This window comes from Gadus morhua, chromosome 13, assembly GCF_902167405.1.
Source record: "Gadus morhua chromosome 13, gadMor3.0, whole genome shotgun sequence".
Lineage (NCBI taxonomy): Eukaryota > Metazoa > Chordata > Actinopteri > Gadiformes > Gadidae > Gadus > Gadus morhua.
The window spans coordinates 25,360,231-25,371,972 of NC_044060.1; the positions used below are offsets into that span (position 1 = coordinate 25,360,231).

The 11,742-nt window shown below is 50.4% G+C and overlaps 1 pseudogene; it reads right to left on the reverse strand.

The window, feature by feature from the left end:
- Window positions 1-7,962: 7,962 nt before the first annotated feature.
- On the reverse strand, window positions 7,963-11,242 carry LOC115557295 (uncharacterized protein K02A2.6-like; annotated as a pseudogene).
- Between the last annotated feature and the right edge of the window lie 500 nt (window positions 11,243-11,742).

Sequence of the window (11,742 nt, forward strand, 5' to 3'; positions counted from 1 at the left end):
CTGCGTAATACGTAACTGAGCAAAGAGCGCAAAGGGATATCTTCGATCAAGTCACTTGCTGATTTCAACATGGCTGCAAATGTGCGCAATTCCGTTTCGTCTCTCAAAGAAGTTCCTTTTAGTCGACGATCCAATTCAGAAAAATTGGAAATGAAATATATTGTATATAGTTCTCTGCAAACCTATGGTGCCATCATGCCTTCAGTGTGTATTTGTATATAGTTCTCTGCATACCTATGGTGGCATCATACCTTCAGTGTGTATATTGTATATAGTTCTCTGCAAACCTATGGTGTCATCATGCCTTCAGTGTGCATATTGTATGTAGTTCTCTGCAAACCTATGGTGGCATCATGCCTTCAGTGTGCATATTGTATATAGTTCTCTGCAAACCTATGGTGGCATCATGCCTTCAGTGTGTCTTGAACAACCACACATAAAAGGTTGCACATATTATATTGATATTTTATCGTATTTGTCTAAATGCATCTGTAGATAGATTTATGAGTGAAGTTACCAGCACACTAGATTGTCCGTAACACACTCACCCCTTTTAGAATCACATTCTCTCACTCTCACAAACACAAATACAGATAGAGACAGAGAGAATGTTAACTTGTGTATACCGGTAATTCCCAATTATTATTGATGTATTTGCACTTTTAATCTTGCTGAATTCTACAAGGCAAATAAATTAAGTAAAAACTTAGTGTCATGGCCACTGTTGTGGTGCTGTGTATTCTGCCCCTGTGTTGGCCACGCCCCCTGTCTGTCTCTGCCTTGCCTGCCACTCAACTGCTCACACCTGGCCTGCATCGTCTCATCAACTCCCCTACAAATACACCTGGTTTCCCTGCAGTCATCGTCAGGTCGTACTTCGTGTTACCGTGGTAGTTACTCGTTCCTGGCTCCAGTGTATCGCTCTAGTGTTCTCTCTTGTGGAATTCTCGTGCCTCACCTTTGTTTCTCTCACCTATAGTTTTTGGATCGTCACCTCCAGCCTGCAGTCTTCACTCCCTCCAGCCCGATACGCCCCACTCCAACCAACCTCCTGCTTCACTCCTAGCTGAACTAGATAAACCTGTTCACCGTCACTTCAACTCCTGTCCTGTCTCTGTGTTCTGCTCTTGGGTCCAGCAGCTAACGCTAACCTAACAGAACGATCTGGCCAACAATGGACCCAGCGGACATGGACTCCTACCGCCAAGCTCTCTCCACTCAAGGCGCCCGGGTTGGGGAACACAGCCAAGCTCTCCGGGAAATGATGGAGGCTTTTAAAGACCTCTCTACCCGGGTCACGCAGATCGGCGCCCAACTGGACTTACTGGTCTCCCACCCCACGGCTTCCCCGTCGTCAACGGTACCACCCCCTGTTCCTGCTCCCCTGGCTCAGCCGTCACAGGCCCGTGAGCCTTTCATTCCTGCTCCTGAGCGCTATGCTGGGGACATGGGGACATGTAGGGCGTTTTTAATCCAGTGTTCCTTAGTTTTTGATCAGCAACCTCTTACCTACCCAACTGATAGGTCAAGAATAGCTTTTGTTTTTGGTTTGCTTAAGGGAAATGCTCTAGCGTGGGCATCTGCATTGTGGGACAGTGGATCCCGAGCTGGTGATAACTTTGATTTATTTGTTTCTGTGATGAGGAGGGTTTTCGACCACCCAGTCGAGGGAGGGGACGCCGCCAAGCGGCTTATGTCCCTACGACAGGGCTCCCGCAGTGTAGCCGAATTTTCCGTGGAGTTTAGGACTGTGGCAGCCAACTCGGGTTGGAACGACCAGTCACTACAAGGTCTTTTTCTTTCCTGCCTTAATGAGCCAATTAAGGATGAGCTAGCTACTAGGGATGAGGCAGACAGCCTTGAGGAAGTATTCTCCCTCTCCATCCGGCTGGATAACCGCCTCCGTGAGCGGCGTAGGGAGAGGGCTAGCCGCCCCAATGTCTTCAGCATTCTCTGGTCCCTCTTTTCTACCGAGAGCTGCTCTCCCCCAACGTGTGCCACGAGCAGTATCTTAAGGGGAGCCCATGCAACTGGGGCGCACCCGACTGACCCAGGCAAGGACCGGAGTTTGTCTGTATTGTGCACTGCCCGGACATTCCATCTCCGCCTGCCCCTCGCTGCCAAAAGACGAGGCTCAGCAGTGAACGTTGGGGCCCTGTTGAGTCACACCTCGTCCTTCCCAGTCCCCAACGGTTCACGCACCCTGCTGGATGCTACTCTCCTGTCCCTCGGCCACCCCCTTTCGGTGTCCACCATGGTGGATTCTGGGGCTGATGAGAATTTTATTGATTCTGGGTTTGCTTCCCGAGTTGGCATTGCGTTGGAACAGCTCCCCTCTCCCTTAGACGCAAATGCCTTGGACGGCCAACACCTTGCCCGCATTACTCACCGAACGAAGCCCCTGGAATTGATTGTTTCGGGAAACCACCATGAGACTCTTCAGTTTTTTGTTATCCTGTCCCCTCTGACTCCCCTGGTCCTTGGTCACCCCTGGCTCAAGCAGCACAATCCCCAGTTCGACTGGTCTGCTGGCAAGGTGGTGAGTTTGAGCGATTTTTGTCTTTCGACCTGCTTAAAATCTGCCCTGTTCCCGGTAGAGGGGGGTGTCCACTCATCCAAGGAACCCCCCGACCTGTCCTTAGTACCCCCTGAATATCACGACATTGGAGAGGTGTTCAGCAAGTGTCGTGCACTTTCCTTGCCTCCCCATCGTCCCTATGACTGCGCCATTGAGCTCCTCCCCGGTGCCCCTTTGCCCAGTAGTCGCCTGTACAACTTGTCCCGCCCTGAAAGGGAGGCCATGGAGGGGTATATTCAGGATTCGCTCTCTTCTGGCCTCATTAGGCCATCGTCTTCTCCCGATGGTGCAGGGTTTTTTACCAAGAAAGATAAGTCTCTTCGCCCCTGTATTGATTTCCGTGGTCTCAATAACATTACTGTTAGAAATAAGTATGCCTTGCCCCTCATCAGTTCCGCGTTCGAGCCTCTGCAGGGCGCCACTATCTTTTCTAAACTGGACCTACGCAATGCATACCACCTGGTGCATATCCGTAAGGGAGATGAGTGGAAGACTGCCTTTAACACCCCCCTCGGTCACTTCGAGTACCTTCTAATGCCTTTTGGTCTAACTAATGCCCCCGCTGTGTTCCAGAACCTGGTCAATGACGTCCTCCGGGACTTCCTCAACCGCTCTGTCTTCGTCTATATAGACGACATCCTCATTTTTTCCCGCAACAAGGAGGAACACGTCCATCATGTGAGGCAAGTTCTCCAGCGGCTGCTGGAGAATAAACTCTATATAAAGGCTGAGAAATGCGAGTTCAGTGCAACCTCTGTTTCCTTCCTCGGTTACATCATTGAGAACGGGCAGGTGAGGACCTGCCCAGAGAAGATCAAGGCGGTGGCAGACTGGACCGTTCCCGGGACACGCAAGAAGCTTCAGCAGTTTCTCGGTTTCGCCAATTTCTACCGGAGGTTCATCCGCGACTACAGCAGGGTTGCAGCTCCTCTCACTCGCCTCACCTCTCCCGCAATCCCATATGCCTGGACACCAGAGGCGGATGTTGCCTTTTCGAGGCTCAAAGGACTATTCTCATCCGCCCCTATTCTGATCCAACCTGACACCTCCAGGCAGTTCATTGTGGAAGTCGATGCCTCTGACACTGGAGTGGGGGCCGTTCTGTCCCAACGTGCTCCTGTTGATGAGAAGATTCATCCCTGCGCCTTCTTCTCTCGCCGGCTATCACCTGCTGAGCGCAACTATGACATTGGCAACAGAGAGCTGCTTGCTGTGAAGCTGGCATTGGAGGAGTGGCGGCACTGGCTGGAGGGGGTGGAACTGCCGTTTGTGGTTTGGACCGACCACAAGAATCTGTCTTACTTACAGACAGCAAAACGCCTAAACTCCCGCCAGGCCCAGTGGTCCCTGTTTTTTGGATAGACACCGAGATCGTTTAATGGCCTGTGGCATGTGCCACCGCGACTACTGACATATCATGGCATATGCCGTTCTGGAACGGTAACTGCCGTTCTGAAACGGTAACTGCCGTCGCGACCACTGACATACCATGGCATATGCAGTTCAGGAACGGTAACTGCCATTCTGGAACGGTAACTGCCATTCTGAAACGGTAACTACCGTTCTGAAATGGTAACTGCCGTCGCGACCACTGACATACCATGGCATATGCCGTTCTGGAACGGTAACTGCCGTTCTGAAACGGTAACTACCGTTCTGAAACGGTAACTGCCGTCGCGACCACTGACATACCATGGCATATGCCGTTCTGGAACGGTAACTGCCGTTCTGAAATGGTAACTACCGTTCTGGTCATGTAAAATGGTATTACCAGTTTCTACTGGCATCTACCGTTTTTCCGCTGGCATGCCACTCATGGAAAATGGTAATTACCAGTTTCTACTGGCACCTACCGTTTTTATAAGAATGATTGTGTAGCTGTGAATCATGAGTGGTATGTGTGTATGAACGGGCAAATACCACAGGAAAGGAATATCTACTGGCAAACGGTAGGTGCCAGTAGAAACTGGTAATTACCATTTTCCATGAGTGGCATGCCAGCGGAAAAACGGTAGGTGCCAGTAGAAACTGGTAATTACCATTTTCCATGAGTGGCATGCCAGCGGAAAAACGGTAGGTGCCAGTAGAAACTGGTAATACCATTTTACATGAGTGGCATGCCAGCGGAAAAACGGTAGGTGCCAGTAGAAACTGGTAATTACCATTTTCCATGAGTGGCATGCCAGCGGAAAAACGGTAGGTGCCAGTAGAAACTGGTAATACCATTTTACATGAGTGGCATGCCAGCGGAAAAACGGTGGTTCCAGTAGGAAATGGAACTTCCGATTAACATAATTGGCTTGCCAGCGGAAAAACTTTTGGCCTGTATGCCATGATACCACTGGATCATGTCGATCTAGAAAGGTTTATGACACTGGATCAGGGTTAAATGATAGGAACCTATAGGCCTACTTAAATTATTTGGTTAAACACCAATAAGAACAAATGCAAAACTTAATATTTGGCCTATTGAATAGTTATGAGCTGAAGCAGTCATACAGTAGGCTTTATTATAGGCTACGCTACTAGAACTAGATCTTGATAAAACACGAGTGGAAAAATGGATGACTGTCTAGCCATAGCCTACAGTGCCACCCCTATAGGGACCTGGCTCTGGTGCACTAACCGGAAACTACGATCGCAACCGCAATAAACATCTCGCTTTGAACGGTGAACTCTTTACACATAGTAGTTATAAAGCTATTAAAACTACAAAATGACTCCATTAATGCAGGATACGTGGAAAATGCATGGACCTATTAAAGAAAATGCGCCGACGTTGGCTCAGTCTGGCTCCGCCTCTTCAGCTACGTAGCTAAGATCGCTGCCGTGGAGCACGAAAGGTGTACATCAATCCACACTCATCGGTTTGACCGTTTTGAGTATACCATCCGGGTCCTTTCACTACACTTCCCTTCGCCCTGATCTTAATTGCAACGCACTACGTACTCAAAAAAAGAAGTCATACTAAAATAAAGTATAATGACTGCGGATAGTATGGATATTGGAACAAAGCAATAGACTATAGCTCTATGGCCACCTAGAAGGCTAGACTATAACTACCGTCACCGGAGCAAGTCCGGCTGTTTTCAAAAGCATCTGTCATTACAAAAGCAACAACAAACAGATCGGAAATATCCTAACAACAGCACGGACGAGAGAAACGTGTAAATCCCTTTATTTGCGGCGTTATGTTGTGATATTGTGTCAATAAATACCATATATATATACCTTTACATTTATGGCAATACCTGTCTTGAAATTATACGGAGGAGTTATGCTGGTGTCACATACCATTGTTGGGAACTGCAGTTACCGTTCCACCTGAACGGCAGTTACCGTTCCAGAAAGGCATATGCCATGGCATTACCGTTTCAGAACGGTAGTTACCGTTTCAGAACGGCAGTTACCGTTCCAGAACGGCATATGCCATGGTATGTCAGTGGTCGCGACAGCAGTTACAGTTTCAGAACGGTAGTTACCGTTTCAGAATGGCAGTTACCGTTCCAGAACGGCATATGCCATGGTATGTCTGTGGTCGCGACGGCAGTTACCGTTTCAGAACGGTAGTTACCGTTTCAGAATGGTAGTTACCGTTCCAGAACGGCATATGCCATGGTATGTCAGTGGTCGCGACGGCAGTTACCGTTTCAGAACGGTAGTTACCGTTTCAGAACGGCAGTTACCGTTCCAGAACGGCATATGCCATGGTATGTCAGTGGTCGCGGTGGCACATGCCACAGGCCAATAAACGATCTCGGCCCTACTGGTTTTTTGGGCGGTTCAACTTCGTCCTCGCCTACCGTCCGGGATCCCGGAACATCAAGCCGGATGCCCTCTCTCGTCAGTTTTTCTCTGAGAACTCGCCGGCTCCACCGGACACCATCCTCTCTTCTTCCTGCCTCAAGGTGGCGGCTGTCACCTGGGAGATTGAGTCCCTTGTCCGGAGGGCCCAAACTTCTGAACCGGATCCGGGTAACGGCCCCCCAAATCGCCTTTTTGTCCCTAGCTCTGCTCGCTCCCAAGTTCTGCTGTGGTGTCATACGTCTCACTTTGCCTGTCACCCTGGCGTGAATCGCACCCTGTCCCTCCTGAAGCGGCACTTTTGGTGGCAAACAATGGACGCCGACACACGGTCGTTCGTCCATGCCTGCACGGTGTGTGCTCGTGCCAAGTCCTCCCACCAACCCGCTGCTGGCCTGCTACGTCCCCTCCCAATCCCGGGTCGGCCCTGGTCTCACGTTGGCCTTGATTTTGTAACCGGTCTTCCCCCCTCTAATGGCCACACTGTCATTCTCACTGTTGTGGACCGGTTTTCCAAGGCTGCTCACTTTATTGCCCTCCCCAAGCTCCCGACTGCCTCTGAGACCGCCCAGCTGCTTGTACAACATGTTGTTCGCCTCCACGGGATCCCTGCCGACCTCGTCTCTGACCGTGGTCCCCAATTAATTTCTCAGGTCTGGAAGGCCTTCTGTCGGGCGTTGGGGGCCTCAGTCAGCCTGTCTTCTGGTTTCCATCCACAGACGAACGGGCAGGCAGAGAGAGCGAACCAGGACCTGGGAACCGCGCTGCGCTGTGTGGTTGCGCGCAACCCATCTGCATGGAGCGAACACCTCTCTTGGATTGAGTATGCGCACAACTCATTGCCCAGTGCAGCTACTGGCATGTCCCCTTTTGAGTGCTCCCTGGGCTATCTGCCGCCCTTGTTCCCCGCTCAGGAGGAAGACATCTCTGTTCCCTCGGTTCAGCGCCATCTCCGCCGATGCCGCAGGGTGTGGAAGGACGCGCGTGCCGCTCTGCTGAGCAGAACCGGCGAATCGCTGACCGTCGCAGAGTTCCCGCTCCTGCTTATCGAGTTGGTCAGCAGGTGTGGCTTTCCTCAAGGGACCTCCCTCTTCAGACAGGTTCTAAAAACGAACCCCTCGCTTTGTGGGCCAGGGCAATCACTAGAACGACACGGCGGGGTACCAAGGTATAAGCACAAAGGTTTCGGGGGTGCAGGATATAAATGAGTGCAACATTCATCATTCAAACCTGTTCGCGAACGAACGAGCCAACACTACCACAGTTGCGACGGCCAACGGCCACGGCCAGATGGCCTAGTGTGAGTGCAAGCCAGAGAACAATGGGGCCAGTTGAGCACGGTTAGGTGTGAAAATGGCCAACGGCCACGGCCGGATGGCCTAGTGTGAGTGCACCCTTAACCCCCTGGAAAACACATTTACTGCATTTTAAACGCAGCCCGGCCTCCTTCATTCTCTTTAGCACCTGGTCGAGGTTCTGCAGTTGCTCCTCTTCTGTTTTACCTGTCACCAAAATGAGGTCTAGGTAGACAGCAACATGGGGAATGTTCTGCAGGAGGTTGTCCATGGTGCATTGACACGGCGGGGTACCAAGGTATAAGCACAAAGGTTTCGGGGGTGCAGGATATAAATGAGTGCAACACTAATTCAGACTATAACACTTCTCCCCCTTTAAGTAAACACTTAGAATACGGTTAACCAAACAAACTGAAATTGCATGTATGTCCCCTTATAAAGTACAGAAATTATATTGAACTAAAACCAACTTAAATCACATTCCAACTTCACAATTTCAACAACAGGCAATCAACAACATTTGGCAATCAACAACATTTGGCAATCAACAACATTTGGAATTGCAAAACAATTTTCTTTCCCACATCAGGCAACAACAACCTGTATGGCATAACACTTTTATTTTTTTTGTTTAACAGTTCAGTCTCTCTGGAGGCTTGTGTTGCCTCTCTGACCTTCTTAGTGCAACAGTAGAGTCCATAGACTGGGTAACAGACTGTGCTGCACTGGGAGGAATTGGGGCAGCGGCAGGGGCAGGTGAGGCAGTTTGCTCAGACAGTCCATCCGGGGGCCGCAGCAGTCCATCAATGCACACAGGTGCAACACAGTCCATAGAGCTGCTCACACTGTCCTTGTGCGAAACACTCTGAGACCCATTCTCCTCTGCATCGGTGCAGACACGCACACGATCTTGGTGCCTGCGAACCTGCCTGCCATCCAATAAGTCAACAACAAAAGAAACTGGACCAGACTGGCGGTGAATAACTCCTGGCAGCCACTTTGAGCCACTGGCAAAGTTCTTGACATACACACAGTCCCCCTGCTGTAAAAGTCGCTCTCTTGCATGTTGGTCCCGTCTCACTTTTTGGTTCTCCTGTGATCGGGCAACTTTTGCTCCCACATCCGGGCGAAGGAGGTCCAGATGAGATTTGGGCTTTCTCCCCAGCAACATCTCTGCTGGAGGCAAACCAGTGGTTGTGTGTGGAGTAATCCGATACTGGAATAAGAAACGTGCCAGCTTAGTCTCCAGCGTGTGCCCTGTCATTTTCCGCAGTCCATCTTTCAGTGTCTCAACAGCACGTTCTGCTAAACCGTTGGAAGCAGGATGGTATGGTGCAGTCAGGATATATCTCTTTGAAAACTTCACTGGTGAAAGTGGGCCCGTTGTCACTGACAACCGTATCTGGTAGCCCGTGGGTGGCAAAGATGCTTCTGAGCGTGGCGGTGGTAACTGGGGCTGTGATATTTGAAATGGTGTGTGCTTCCATCCACTTTGAATGAGCGTCCATCAGCACCAGGAACATGTGACCCATAAACGGACCAGCGAAATCCAGGTAGAGCCTGGACCACGGACGTGCCGGCCACTCCCATGGGTGGAGAGGCGCAGGTGCGGGCATCTTCTGGTTACTTGACACTGTGAACATGCTTTTACCTTTTCTTCCAAAGCACCGTCCTTCCAAGGCCACCACACAAACGACCTGGCGAGGCTCTTCATCCTCGACACCCCAGGGTTAACTTCATGCAGCACTTCCGTTCTCTGAGCCCGTCCCGCAGGTGGAATAATCACCCTGGAGCCCCAGAGGATACAGCCATCCAGCCCACTTAGCTCCAGCTGACGCTTGACATAGGGCTTGAGCTCCTCCTGCTGAACAGTTACTGGCCAGCCCTGTAACAGCCATCTCTGTATTTGTGACAGCACAGGGTTTCTTTCAGTCCACTGTTTGATTTGCTGTCACCGGAGAGTCAGACTGCCTGTCTAACAAAAACACAGTCTCTGGAAGTAGGTTAGTTTGGCTCGGTGACTCTGGGAGGGGAAGGCGGCTGAACGCATCTGCATTTGCATTTTCACTTCCTGCTTTAAACACAATGTGATACTGATACGCTGACAAAGTTAATGCCCAGCGCTGCACTCTTGCTGACGCCATGGGTGAAATACCCTTAGTCTCACTAAACAGGCCCAGCAAGGGCTTATGGTCGGTAAAAATGGTAAATGGGCGACCATACAGGTACTGGTGGAACCGTTTCACAGCAAAAACTACAGCTAGCCCCTCTTTCTCTAGCTGAGAGTAACCCTTTTCTGCTGAGAACCGCCCCCCCGCCGTAGGGTGATGCATCACAGGATAAGACAACTTCTTTGTCTGGGTCAAAGTGCACGAGTAGTGTTGCTGAGTGCAACAGTTCCTTTACCTGCTGGAAAGCTGTCTCTTGAGCTTGTTGCCAATTCCAGGAACAGTCTTTGTGAAGCAGCTGATAAAGGGGGGCGAGCACAGTGGAGAGTTCAGGCAAGAACTTTCCATAATAGTTCACTAAGCCCAAGAATGACCTGAGCTCTGCCACATTCTTTGGAGAAGGAGCCTCCTTTATCGCCCTCACCTTCTCTGTCATGGGGGAAAGACCCTGAGCGGAAATCCTGTGACCCAGGTAGGTGACACTTGGTGCTACCGGAAACTCGTTTGTTCGTTCAGTCGAGTTTCCGGTGAATCAAATGGTGAACGAGACGAACGAGAGAAACCGGTTCGGTTCGTTTGTCCTAAAGACTCATTCATTCAAACCTGTTCGCGAACGAACGAGCCAACACTACCACAGTTGCGACGGCCAACGGCCACGGCCAGATGGCCTAGTGTGAGTGCAAGCCAGAGAACAATGGGGCCAGTTGAGCACGGTTAGGTGTGAAAATGGCCAACGGCCACGGCCGGATGGCCTAGTGTGAGTGCACCCTTAACCCCCTGGAAAACACATTTACTGCATTTTAAACGCAGCCCGGCCTCCTTCATTCTCTTTAGCACCTGGTCGAGGTTCTGCAGTTGCTCCTCTTCTGTTTTACCTGTCACCAAAATGAGGTCTAGGTAGACAGCAACATGGGGAATGTTCTGCAGGAGGTTGTCCATGGTGCATTGAAAAATGGATGGGCTGGACCCGACGCCGAAAACCAGGCGGTTGTACTTGAACAGTCCCTTGTGGGTGTTGATGGTCACATATTGTTTAGAATCCTCATCCAGCAGCAGCTGTTGGTACGCGTGACTCATGTCTAGCTTTGTAAAAGTTTGTCCTCCTGCCAGTGTGGCGATCAAATCCTCAACTCATGGCAGGGGATAAGTGTCAAGTTGTGAGGTTTGGTTAATTGTCATTTTGTAATCACCACATATCCGCACCTCACCATCCTCTTTCAGCACAGGCACATCGGGGCTGGCCAGTCAGAGAACTCCACAGGTTCAATAACACCTGACCGCTGCAGCCTATCCAACTCCGCTTCCACCTTAGCCTTCATGGCGTATGGCACTGTGCGTGGTTTGCAAAAACGTGGCTTTGCGTTGGGGTCCACGGTTAACTTCACCGTTGTGCCGCGGAGGGTGCCAAGCTCATCCTTAAAAACGTCTGCATACTTTGATAGGATGTCTCCAATCACTCTCATGTGCATGATTTCCCCCCAATTGAGGCAGATTTTCTTTAGGAGGTCCCTTCCAATCAGACTAGGTCCCTCCCCGTCTACCACTAACAGCTTCACTTTAACTGACAGGCCTACATACATCACGTCTACTTCTATAGCTCCAAGTAGAGGAATGCACTCACCGGTGTATTGTCTCAGTCTGATGTTAGTCTTTCTTAAAGCAGGCGCTTTTCAAGAGCCCCACAACCTGGAGTAGGTTTGCTATCACAAAGCTGGTTCTGATCGCTGCATCTCTGGCTGCATGCAGCTTTGTAAAACAGCCTTGTTGTTTTTACTAGCTTTGCTAGTAAATCTGTGGATGTTTTTTATTATCATGTAATCTTTCGCGGGCCGGTCAGAATCATCCTGCGGGCCGTACAATGCCCAGGGGTCTCATTTATAACCATTGCGTACGAACA